The following is a 13,163-nucleotide window of genomic DNA, read 5'->3' as shown; positions in this document are numbered from 1 at the left end:
GGGATTGGAAAAAGAAAATGGGTTAGGGTAATGCGCCTGATGGCCTTACGAGAGGAGGCACCCCGCGCATTCAGCAAGGCAGTGCCTCGCGCACGCGCTCCGGAAGACATCGCGAGAAGAGGCGTCTCGCGCTTCGCGTGCGTGCGCCTGATGGCCTTGCGAGAGGAGGCTTCTCGCGCCTCGTGTGCGTGCGCCTGATGGCCCCGCGAGAGGAGGCACCCCACGCCTCGTGCGCGCGCTTCGGACGGCCTCGAGAGAAGAGGCGTCTCGCACCTCATGCACCCAGCAAGGCCACGCTTCGCACCTCGCACCGGGGGCCTCTTGCGAGACCCATTTCGTGTGCCTGTCACTCATATCTTGTGAGCGGCCTCAAAGTGCTTCGGGCATCTCGTGCCAAGGGCCCAAGAGCCCCATCTCACACCATGACCCTTACATACATCAAGTGTCTCACCCCCTACACTTCGATGTGGTATCTCTTACGAAGGCCTATCGAAACGCCAGCATTTGGAGGTAAAAGCCCAAGTATGATTCAAAGGATCATGCTAGTACAATCTTGTACGGGGTATGGCCTTTAAGACCCCGTATGTTGAGTATGGACACCCATACCAGTCGAGTAGTGGGAGTGCTGAGAGAAGGGACATGGTCTGTGTGTCTATGGCCAGATGTCAGAGTCGACACCACCACCACCTGCACCACTATGCCTGTCATCACTCCTCTGACATTCGTACGAATCATGTAGTGGAGACATTCTCATGGTACCTGGCCGTGTCCTGGAACCAACACCTCTACCCCTGAGACCACTCTCCTGACAGTGTACCCGTGTACACCCTGGTCCCCTGGACCACCATGTATCCAAGGCCATTAGAGCCTGCTATAAAATGAATCCCACTTCCACAAGGAAGGGGGTTGGAAAAATTACTTTAGCATTGCACCATAATCAATACAAGCTAATTTCACCATTTTTCTTTTGCAATTTTTCTTGAAGTTTCTACTTAGATTTCTAGAGCTTTTCTTTTGATAATCTCTGCGTTGCAATTTTTCTAACTTAACTTAGTTGACGAGTTCTCACCGTCAATAGTTTGGCGCCGTCTGTGGGAAGCTAAGTACCAAGCTACTGTTCTACCATTACTCCCAGCGAGAAGAAATGTCGAGACGTTCAAAGCGACTCAGGGAGCCACGAGAGGTGGAAGTCCACCTTAACGGAGTTCAGCTGAAGGCCTCCATGAAGGGTCCTCCTCCACCCAGGGATATGGAGCCCTCAAGGGGCCCAGAGGTTCACGAGGGTGATAGGGAGGTCTCATCACCGGCCATCCCGCCCGGTGAGAATCCTCCAAAGACAACCACCGCACCACCCGGGAATGCCAACGAGTTCCCGCCTCCTAAACCACCACAAGTACCGAACTCCGGCCGGCAAGACCCGGGCCCCTCGACGCATAGACATGATAAACATCCCCGGGCGTGAGCTCGAGTTCTAAATTTCGGTTCTATGAAGAGGAAATACGTGAGCTGCACCGTTAGAACCAAAGGTTGAAGACCACCCTGGAGAATATGCAAGAGGTGTTGAATGGCCTGTTGCAGGGTAAGTCAAGCGTGACCCTGCCCAAGAGAAAAGAGAAAGGTCAGGAGGGGGCAAAGACCACCGTTTCGGTAGACGATGGGAGGACTCGACATTCCACTAATAACACCCCCCGAATGAGGCAACGAGAACATCCTGAACCACCGAAGCAGGCCTAGAGACCAGAGCCGAAGACCAATGCTACCCCTCGCAACGATGACGAGGTCACCTCAAAGAGAGCACCCTCAGATTTACGGGAGGAGCTCAACAAGAAGAGGGCGGGTAAAAGAACCACGCCCCCTATGGCGCCTAAAGAGGGCAAAGGAAAGGGGGATCTTAACCCGTCCGCTTTAATGGACTCCCTAAGCAAGAGGAGGCAGGACCTGGACACAGAAATGAGGAGCCTACGAAGCAAGATCGTCACTGCCTCTGGAGGTCAAGCTTTTGAGGAAGAGTTCGACCATGAGTCACCCTTCGTTAGGGAGATCCAAGCCATCCGACTCCCTGCCAATTTTAAGGAGCCCCATATGACCCCCTACGAAGGAAGCACAAATCCAAAATACCATCTAGATACATTTAACGACCTGATGAAGCTGAGGGGAATTGGCAGCGGTGCGAGATGTCATTGCTTCACTGTCACATTAAAAGGACCTGCGTACAAATGGTTCAAAAGACATAGACCGGGGTCCATCAGATCTTGGCAATAGCTTTCTGATGAGTTCCTCCAGCAGCACCACGCCGTGTGAGACTACACGATGCCAGGCACCAGCCTCGCAAATGTGAAGCAAGGAGAAAACGAGAGTCTAAAGAGTTATATTCACAGGTTCAATATGGAGGCAGCTAAAGTAGGGAGTCTGACCCGCCGAGAGCTGAAAATGGCCATCACAGCTGGAGTACGCCCAGGAAGCAAGTTATGGGATAACATGCTCAAGAGGAAGGTCATAGACTTGGATGATTTCTACGAGCGGGCACAAAAATACATTCGCGTGGAGGATGGTCACGAGAACCTCAAAGTCGGAAAAGGCCCGTCGCCCCTGAAACCTTCACTCCGAGAAAACCAAAGCGGTGCAAAGAAGAAGGGGGTTTATGAGGGAACGAGAGATGATCGACCCCGGAAGCATCAACGCTCTGATGAGCGCCTACAGGGCCCCTACACCTTTTACACTGACCTCACCCATGCGAAAGAGCATATTTTCGTTACGAACAAAAACCAGGTCCCTTTCAAAAGGCCCCTGCCAATGAAAATAGACCGGTCTAAAAGAGACCCCAGCAAGTATTGCCAGTATCACAAGGATATCGGCCACACCACCATGGAATGCAACCATTTGAAGGTGGAAATCAAGGAGCTCATCCGCAGAGGACATTTGGGAAAATATGTGCACAAGGAGAACCAGAGGTCAGAAGAAGGAGCGTCCCCGCCACGGGCGCGAGAGGTGGCCCCAGAAGTACAGGGAGAGGTCAAGACCATCTTTGGAGGACCAGGGTTTGGAGGCAATTCAAGGAAGGGACGAGACAAATATGCCAAGGAGGCCAGAGAAGTCCACCACCGTGCGTCTTAAGTTTGGAGCAACGCCCCCCTGGTGCTAACTGTCCAGCTTGCGAACATGAGAGTACATCGGGTCCTAGTGGATAAAGGAAGCTCTGTGGATATCCTGCATCACCCCGCTTTGGAGAAGATGGGACTGAGCATCTGGCACCTGAAACCCTGCAATTCCTCCCTTTACGGGTTCACAGGGGACTCGATACAGCCCCTAGGTGCAATTGAATTAGCCCTCACCATGGGGGAACAACCCAGGCAAACCACCATAATGGCAAACTTTATCGTGGTGGATTGCGCCTTAACCTTCAACGCGATATTAGGGAGACCCTCTCTGAGAAAATTGAAGGCGATAACTTCTGTGTATCACCTAGCTATGAAATTCCCAACCCCTGGGGGAGTAGCATGCGTGAAAGGAGAGCAGAAGGAAGCGAGGGAATGCTATAACATGTCCCTCCGCACAACCACAAAGCCATCGGTGCCGATGGAAATGGTTGTGTATGAAGGCGCGACCCACACAAGTTGGACCCACGAGTTACGGAACACCTCGAGAAATGCTACCAGTGAGGCTTCGGCACCCGGTGCAAAGAGGACCTATGTTTAGTTTGTTCCTTGTTATGTTAGCTTAGTGAGTAGGAATCAAAGAGGCTACCTAGGTAACCTCCCAATTAGATGTAGCCTTTTTAAAAAAAAAATATGTCGTTGTAAACCACATGCTATGAATGAAACTGTTCACAACTTCACGTGTTATTTTTCTTCTCTATGCGAGCATCAGCCAAAGTGCCTGCCAAAATAAATTTCACCAAACACTTGGGGGCTAGGACATGAGGCAAAAACATACGGCAAGCAATAAAGGATCCTCTAGCAAGAGGAACCTAAAAAGAACTCCTAAAAAGGAGGATCCTAAAAAGGACCCTCTAACAGGAGGATCCTAAAAAAGGACCCCTTGCACCAAGATCCTAAAAAGGACCCTCTATCAGGAGGACCCTAAAAGGGACCCTCTGTCAGGAGGATCCTAAAAAGGGCCCTCTAATAGGAGGATCCTAAAAAGGACCCCTTACATCAAAGCCTTAAAAAAAATTCTTTAAAAGAGGAATGCACTTCGCGGTGAACCCTAGCAAACAGGGAGAGGACCTTGCAAGGCATCTCTTGGGTTCACAAGGATTAGCTACCCTTATGAACATCAAGGAGGCCAAAAGGTCTTACAAAAAAAAAAAAAAAACACACTTCCAAATAAAGGCAGATGCTCCCACAAGAGGAAAGACCTTAGAGAGAGCACCCACCAATAAGCCTAGAGCGGCCACCAAGCTGTCTAGCCAAAAAGGGTCCTAAAAGAGACCCTTTCAAAAATAGTACTATGAATAATGACGAGAAGGACGCTTCTCGCAAAAAATAATAAGCGCGCGCAAGAATATATAAAAGAATAGCTAGAACCCAAGGGGTCAAAATATCCTTATCGAAGTAATCAAGAGGCACCAAAAAAGGTCCCATTGAACCCTTTCACATGGGCTCCAAAGGACCTCTATCCTGGTAAATAAAAGAGGGGAACCTACCAAACCCCATCATACAGGCTCAAAAAGACCTCAAACACAGAGGAATAAGAGATAAATAACCACACATGTATATATATATATATTGAAAAAGGAGTCTGGGTAACATGGAAAGATTTACAAAATAAAAATAATAGTAATAATATTACAAAGGCTCAATATGAGCATACGCCCACAGTGGGATAACAGATAGAAATGATGATATGACGACCTCAGGGCCTCCTGCCACGGGCACTCCACACGGCTGCTCGAGCAACGGCGTGCTCGCCGAAAGAAGAAAAATCAAAGTTGGGATCCTGCCTCCACACACCGTAAAGGGTGCGGTCTATGGACCTGTACTCGATAGCTGTCCTCTCTGCCTCTAAGGAAGCAATTCTCTCCTGCGACGTGGCTACATCAGCCCTAGCAGCCTGGAGTTTGCCCCTAGCAGCCTCGAGTTCAGCCTCTAAAAAAGTGACTCTCTCCTGCGACACAGTCGCGATAGCCTTGGTCCCCTGGAGTTTGCCCTCTAGGCTGGTAACTTTGTCCCGCAGCATCGTGGCTTTGGCAACCGCCTTCTGCTTCCTTTTTGACGAGACAGAAAGTTTGGACCAAACCCTTTTTAGCTTAGTCTAGGTTTCCTCAAGCTCTTTCTCAAGCTCCTGGACCCGGGCCGTGAGACGGTCCCTCTCAGTACTTGACGCGGAGAGATTGTTAGCCGAGTGGGCGAACCGTTGAGCCACAGTATAGGCTTGCACAAGAAAGTTAACAACAGAAATAATAAGTAACAAAAAAAAAAAAAGTGTATGTACATCTATATATAATAGGGCCGACACAAGATGCATGAACTCACCCAAGTAGTGGTGCGCCTTAGAGTTTCCCCATGGTCCGACAGAACAAAACTCCCAAGACCGTTCCAGTCAGATTCGGGGAGGTCCGAGGCGATTTGGACGTACCGCCGCCCGTAAGAGGTTGCCATACGATTCACCTAGGGCGCCCCATCCAGGCCAGGGGCACCTGGCTGGATGAGGACAGACGACCCGCTCGCCGAAACGGGAGGGGGCGCAGGAAAGTTGGAAAAGTGAGGCCTCGGTAGATCAGAAGGGGGTGCTGGAAGATTGGCAAAGTAAGCCCCCGATGGACCAGGGTCGAGGGGAGCCTGAGCGAAAGCGTCATAGTCCTCAGGGTCGGGGCAAACAAAACACCCCAGAATGGCATGCTGGTCTTGAGATTGGGAGGGCATCCCCCAGGAGACGAGGACAGTTGGTGAGGTCCCGCGCGTTCAAGGGGGACTTCCTCCGGCACATCCTAAGCCTCACCTTCATCTGGGCAAGGCTCGGCCGATACTGATTTCATCTTCTTGGACCCAGAGATGGTCCACAGCAACCTGGGATCTGAGACTGGGGACAGTTTGTGGAGGTTCATATTTTCCACGGTGAATAGGTACACAACCTTTTTCATAGCGGGGTCAGCGTTGAGGAACTTCCTCACAGCTTTCGCTTCCGACCCAACAACTGTGGGTTCGGCAAATTGCTCTGCATAATCCACACCATGGTCGACACAAACATAAGTCATGAAAAAATAAGTTGCAAAAAAGAAGAAGAGAGAAAATGTGGCTTAGGGTACTTACTAGGAGTGGCGCGGAAGTGCTCGCGAACAGAGAGGGGGCCTTGCACAAAGAAAAAGTCCTGCTTCCAGGACCCCGGGTTGGACACTGAGCCCTCTATCAAAGAGACCTCGCTATTGGATTTTTGTAAATAGTAGAAGCCCTTTGACTTGGGAGAGGGCATAAGATTGTAGAGGAAATGTACCTCTAGCGTTGTAGGAGCACGTTCCACCAGTTCCGCAAATGCAATGAAAAGGCAGCTCAAAGTCAGCCAACTATTGGGTGCCAGCTGAAGCGGAGCAAGGTTAAAGTAACTGAGGACCACAACAAAGAACGAGTGTAACGGGATGGTACCACCCACCTTCAGGATGTGCTCACTAAGGGCCACGAAACCGGTGATAGGGCAATCAGCCCGACATGTCTCCAAAGGAGTGTATAAAGCGTACTCCGGAGGAACGCGGTAGTGCTTCACAATTTCCCTCAGTTTATTTTCTGACACATGTGACACCAGTTGGGATGCCATTAAAGGAGCATCGTCCGGTTCATTGGTAGATACCTGTCGTCGTGCCCTCGGCATATCTGCAAAACCAAAAGAAAAAGGTGAGGAAGAGACAGAACACTTGACCCTCCATTTTCTCCTCCTAGCTAGAGTCTTCCACCGGGGGACTGACTGCGGAAGCACTAAGCTAGGGAAGATCGAAACTAAGGGCTGAGGAGAAGCAGAAGCGGCCCCATGATAGTCATCAGGCGAGGATGGGCTGGAGGGCTCAGGCGGAAGATTTCCCTCCATAAACTCCAACTCCCCCCGCAAATCTAAAAGGGTCATCCTAAGGCTCGCTACATGGTCACTAAGGTCAGGGGGGAAATGTGTTCCATCTCCTCTCAACGCCGAGTCAATTTCACTCTCCACCACCCAAATTTTACGCCTAAGTTCAGCCATATGCTCAAGATGACGGATACGGGCCTGCCTTAAGGATTCATAGTCTTGGTAAGGGTTTTCCTCAGGGGACTCTGAGTCTGAAGACAAGTCAACAAACTAAACCCCCGGAGGTATGCCGAACGGACCGTCACTGGCCATGAGACCTCGTCCCGAAAGCAAAAAGGGGTTCACGTATAAATGAGAGGATTGCTACAAAACACAAAGGAATGGGCTTAAAACCTCTATATGCAAACGCCCTAAATGATCCACTACAGGTTATAAATGAGGGGGCATGCAACTGGGTTAACTCACGGCAAGCTCAGGCCAAAGTACCCCATCCCGAGTAATGCTAATTTGGACCCAATGAGCATAAGGGAAAAAGAAAATATACCTCAAGCAGGTAAAATGGGGCGCTGTCGTGGTCAAAAGGAGGTCGAGGGCCAAAAGCGCCGTCATGGTCAAATAGAGGCAAGTGGTCGAAAGTACGCGTCTGCAAAAATAAATAGAAAAGATGTGTTAGCATTCAAATATATGAAGGGACCTAAATAGACCAAAAATTAGCTCAAGAAAAAATAAAATAAATAAAAAAAAAATGGAGGAAACTATAGCAAAAGTGAGGATGTGGGGGATTGAACCCCTTACCTCTTGAAAGAAGAAGGAATCTCAAAACCACTAAGCTAAGGAAGTAAGGTGCAAATAATAAGCCTTGCATGAAGGCCTATTTATAAGAATTAAAGAGAATAGTCTACCAAAGCACCTAAAGGTCCTCTCCTAAACTGGGGGGCAAGTGTGGATGCTCAAAATTTCATGCTTGTAGAAGACCCAAAGCAAGTGCCAAGGTCCCATAAGCGCCTAATCACATGGTTGAGCCGCGATGCCCTCGGGCCACCATTGTCTCAATTTGTGCTTCCTCTCAGCGCACCTAGCGAGGCCATGCCTCGCGTGCACCTAATGGCCTCACGAATGGAGGCGTCTCTCACCTCGCGCACTCAGCAAGGCAGCGCCTCATGCGGCTGCCCCGGATGGCCTCGCGACAAGAGGCGTCTCGCGCCTCGCGCGCGTGCTCTGGACAGCCTCGAGAGAGGAGGCATCTCGCGCCTCGCGTGCGTGCGCCTGATGGCCTCGCGAGAGGAGGCATCTCGCACCTCGCGTGCGTGCGCCTGATGGCCTCATGAGAGGAGGCACCCCGCGCCTCGCGCGTGCGCTCCAGACAGCATCGCGAGAAGAGTCGTCTCACGCCTCGCGTGCGTGCGCCTGATCGCCTCGCGAGAGGAGGCATCTTGCACCTCGTGTGCGTGCGCCTGATGGCCCCGTGAGAGGAGGCGCCCCATGCCTCACGCGCTCAGCAAAGCAGCACTTCGTGCGCGCTCTCCGGACGGCCTCGCGAGAAGAGGCGTCTCGCGCCTCATGCACCCAGCAAGGCCACGCTTCGCACCTCGCACCGAGGGCCTCTTGCGAGATCCATTTCGCGTGCCTGTCACTCATATCTCGTGAGCGGCCTCAAAGTGCTTCGGGCATCTCACGCCAAGGGTCCAAGAGCCCCATCTCACGCCACGACCCTTACATACATCAAGTGTCTCACCCTCTACTCTTCGATGTGGTATCTCTTACGAAGGCCTATCGAAACTCCAGCATTTGGAGGTAAAAGCACAAGTATGATTCAAAGGATCATGCTAGTACAATCTTGTACGGGGTACGACCTTTAAGACCCCGTATGTCGAGTACAGACACCCATACCAGTCGAGTAGTGGGAGTGCTGGGAGAAGGGACATGGTCTGTGTGTCTATGGCCAGATGTCAGAGTCGACACCACCACCACCTGCACCACTATGCCTGTCATCACTCCTCTGACATTCGTACGAATCATGTAGTGGAGACATTCTCATGGTACCTGGCCGTGTACTGGAACCAACACCACTACCCCTGAGACCACTCTCCTGACAGTGTACCCGTGTACCACCTGGTCCCCTGGACCACCATGTATCCAAGGCCATTAGAGCCTGCTATAAAATGAATCCCACTTCCACAAGGAAGGGGGTTGGAAAAATTACTGTAGCATTGCACCATAATCAATACAAGCTGATTTCACCATTTTTCTTCTACAATTGTTCTTGAAGTTTCTACTTAGATTTCTAGAGCTTTTCTTTTGATAATCTATGCGTTGCAATTCTTCTAACTTAACTTAGTTGACGAGTTCTCACCGTCAACATATATATTTTTCGTATTTGTTATAGAATATATATCTATATATATATTTCGTATAATAGATATTATATATATATTTGTATATATAAATGTAGTAATATATATTGTATGTTTTTTTGTATATATATATGTAGTAATATATATATAAATATAGTATTATAAAAAAAATTCTTCTTTTTTTGTTTTATATATAAATATATAGTATTATATATAAATATATATTTTTCGAATGAACCCACAACCCAGAACTTTTGCCTACCCAGATTGCCACCATTTTGCCTAAGTTTTGCTTCAGCAGCCCATATTTGACGTAACTCTTTTTTTTTCAGAAATATTTGTGTGTAGTTTGCTGAAGCAAAACTTTCGCAAAACTATCAGACCCCCAAAGTTACTACCAAAACACAATTTTCTTGCTTTCTTGACACCTGAAGCACCAAAATACACATAAAACCACTCCAAACACATCACAATAACATGGAATTAAAATTCTAAAAATTAAAATAATTAAAAACACTCATATATATATATTTATACATATATTTTAGTCTTATCTTTTCTTTTATTGATTGCTTTTTTTTCTTTTTTTTTTTCAGTGCATTTTTATTCTTTCTTTCTTTGAGTTGCTTTACAAATGAATCCTCCAAAAACCATAGCAACCCAAACTTCATTTTTTTTCTAAGGATCTTTCAAAGAAACTGAGGTTTGGTATTGCTCAACCTCGCTTCCCCCAAACTTTGCTCCTTTCCTTGTTACCTTAAATGCTCTTCTCACATGCTCATCATATAATTCCACTACACCATTAGGAAACACCTTGCTCACTAAGAACCCACCATCACACCTTGATTTCACGAGAGAGTTTGAGAAAAACACTCTATTCCCAACTTCCAACATTTGTGATTAAGGCTTTCTAATATGTTTCTTTTTCTTCGGTAGCTTTGGAGAATGAGATAGTTCTTCTTCCTTACTTATCCGTGGCCCCCACCTATCTTAATTTCTTCAAAAGGGACCTTTTTCTTGACTCCATTGCTATACTTTCCATGCATCTTTTCAATCAACTTGAAGTTAGAAGCAATTATGGCCAAACAAGCTTCAACTTCATTAGGAGAGCTCTTGAACTTCAATTATGGCAAAACCTTGAATGTGACTTGTTCGTCTTGAACTTGAATGGTGAGCTCTCCTTTTTCAACATCTATCAATGTCCTCCCAGTGGCAAGAAATGGTCTCCCCAAAATGATCGGTACATCTTTATCTTCCTCATAGTCAAGAATAATGAAATCCTCCGGAAAAATGAACTTGTCAACTTGTACTAGGACGTCATCAATCTTTCCCTCTAAATGCACCATAGAACAGTCAGCCAATTGCAAGGTGAGTGTAGTTGGCCTTGCTTCTCCAATTCCCAACTTTTTAAAAATGGACATGGGCATCAAATTAATACTAGCTCCCAAATCACAAAGAGCTTTACCAACTTCTCCTCCCCCAATAGAAATTGGAATTGTGAAGCTGCCCGGATCTTTCAATTTAGGAGGAATTTTATTTCTCACTATGGCACTACAACCTTCAGTCAAAACCACCATTTCAAATTCTCCAAGCCTCATCTTCTTAGTTAAAATATCCTTAAAAAACTTCACATAGTTGGGCATTTTCTCCAAAGCTTCCACCAACGGTATATTGATGTGAAGTTGTTTCAAAACATCTAAAAATCTCCGGAATTGACCATCTTGTTGCTGCTTTTGAAAGCACTGAGGAAATGGTGGAGGTGGCTTGCTCATAGGCTTCTCCGTAGCATTTTTATGAGGAATTGCTGCAGCAATTGCTTCAGGATCAACATTTAAATTTTTTGAATTCACAGCTTTGTCTCCCTTGTCCACACTACTTTGGATTGAAGTGGGCTCGTTATTTCTCTTACAATTCTCCTTAGTCAATTCCAGATTTTTACCACTCCTCAAGGTAACCGCCTTGCAATGCTCCTTACCATCTTTCCTTGGGTTTTCGGTATTGCTAGGCAAAGTGCCTTGTGGTCTATTCCTTAGCTCATCAGCTAGCTGCCCCAATTGAATCTCTAGGTTCCTCAAGGATGCCACTTGGCTCTAAATCACAACATCATTCTTGGCCATATATTCTTTCATCAAACTCTCCAAAGAGCTTGATTAAGACCCTTGAGGAGGAGGTGGTTGAGCTCTTGGTTGTTGATGAGAAAACCCCGGTGGATATGTAGGCTTGTTTTGCATTGGTGCACCGCTTGAACTAGCTCCTTGACCCCCCCCCCCCCCCCCTGAGAAGTTTGGATGTTGCCTCCACCCCAGATTATAAGAGTTAGAATAGGGGTTATTACAGTTGGCATTTTGATTTCCCACATACAAATTGAAGCGGGATTCGAAGGACAACTCTCAAATGCGTGCCCATCTCCACAATAAACACAAGATACATCGGCAACTTGTCCCATAGCATCTGGTTGTACCATTCCCCCCAAACTCATGTTCTTGAGAAGATTAGTCATTGAAGAAACTTGAGCGGTCAAAGTTGTCAATGCATCCACTTCAAGTATACCAACCACTTTTCGACTTGTTGAGGCTCTAACATTGGACCATTGATAATTGTTGCTAGCTATCTTCTCCAAAATCTCATAGGCTTCATTGTAGGACTTAGAGAAAATAGCCCCATTAGCTTAAGCATCTAGCACCATACGAGTGGAAGAATTGAGCCCATTATAGAAAGTTTCCATTTGTATACAATGCGGAATCCCATGGTGTGGGAATTTCCTCAATAACTCATTGAATCTCTCCCAAGCTTCACAGAATGATTCATCTTCCAGCTGCTGAAATGACATAATTTCATTGCGAAAGTTGGCATTTTTGGTAGGAGGGAAGTACTTCATCAAGAATTTTTCAGCCAACTCTTCCATGTAGTCACCGAGTCGGGAGGTAGGGTGTGGAGCCAAGCTCTAGCTCGATCCCTCAAAGAGAAAGGGAATAATTTCAACCTTAGGGCCTCGTCACTCACTCCTTGTAGCTTGAAAGAATCGCTCACCTCCAAAAAATGAATAAAGATGAAGATGAGGATTCTCAGTAGGCAGCCCACTAAATTGACCCATTGTTTGCAACATTTGGAATATAACGGGCTTTAACTCGAATTGGGGTGCTTGAATTTCAGGCTTAACAATACCCAGATTGAGCTCATTAAACATGGGGGCAGCATACTCCCTTATGGCTCTCTCTCTATCATCATCCATAGCAATTGTGTTAGTGACATTATTAGCACCCTCAACTCCTTCAACCTCTTTAGCCATATTAATGTGATTCTGAGCCCGTTGTTCCCTTAGTCTTCTTCTAATTGTTCTTTCAATTTCAGGGTCAATAGGTGCTAGTTCAATGTCTTCTTGCTCATTCATATAGTAAATCACCTGAGAAAACACAAGAGCAAGCAAACAAAGTCAGCTAAACAAAGAAAGAAAAAATAAATAAATTGCAAGTAATTGATATTGCAAAAATTTCTAATTCCAACCCCCGGCAACGGTGCCAAAAACTTGTTGTGATAGATTTAATATTTGATTTTAAATATGCAAGTCCACGTAGTCACACAAGTAATACAATGATAAGTAAATCGTCTCCACAAGGATTGCAAAATAGAAAAATAAGCAAAAAAATTACTAAACAACTTATAAGTACTAAAAATCAAATGGATTGTTTTTAGGCTAAACAAAATATTTAAAAGATTGAAATACTGAAATTAAAAACTGAACTGATCAAGAAAATTGAGAGAAATATATGGATTGCAAAATGGACTTGAATTATTGAATTCCCCTATATTAATCAT

At 46.7% G+C, this 13,163-nt stretch overlaps 1 non-coding gene across 1 annotated transcript; it reads left to right on the top strand.

Moving 5' to 3' along the window:
• The first annotated feature begins 12,088 nt into the window (after positions 1-12,088).
• LOC133793271 (small nucleolar RNA R71) lies at positions 12,089-12,195 on the top strand. The gene has a single exon (XR_009874723.1). It is a non-coding gene; the product is annotated as a small nucleolar RNA R71 (small nucleolar RNA).
• Positions 12,196-13,163: the final 968 nt, after the last annotated feature.

Source organism: Humulus lupulus, chromosome 7, assembly GCF_963169125.1.
Source record: "Humulus lupulus chromosome 7, drHumLupu1.1, whole genome shotgun sequence".
NCBI lineage: Eukaryota > Viridiplantae > Streptophyta > Magnoliopsida > Rosales > Cannabaceae > Humulus > Humulus lupulus.
The sequence above is the reverse complement of the archived record's forward strand: the minus strand, read 5'-3'. Positions and strand labels throughout refer to the sequence as shown.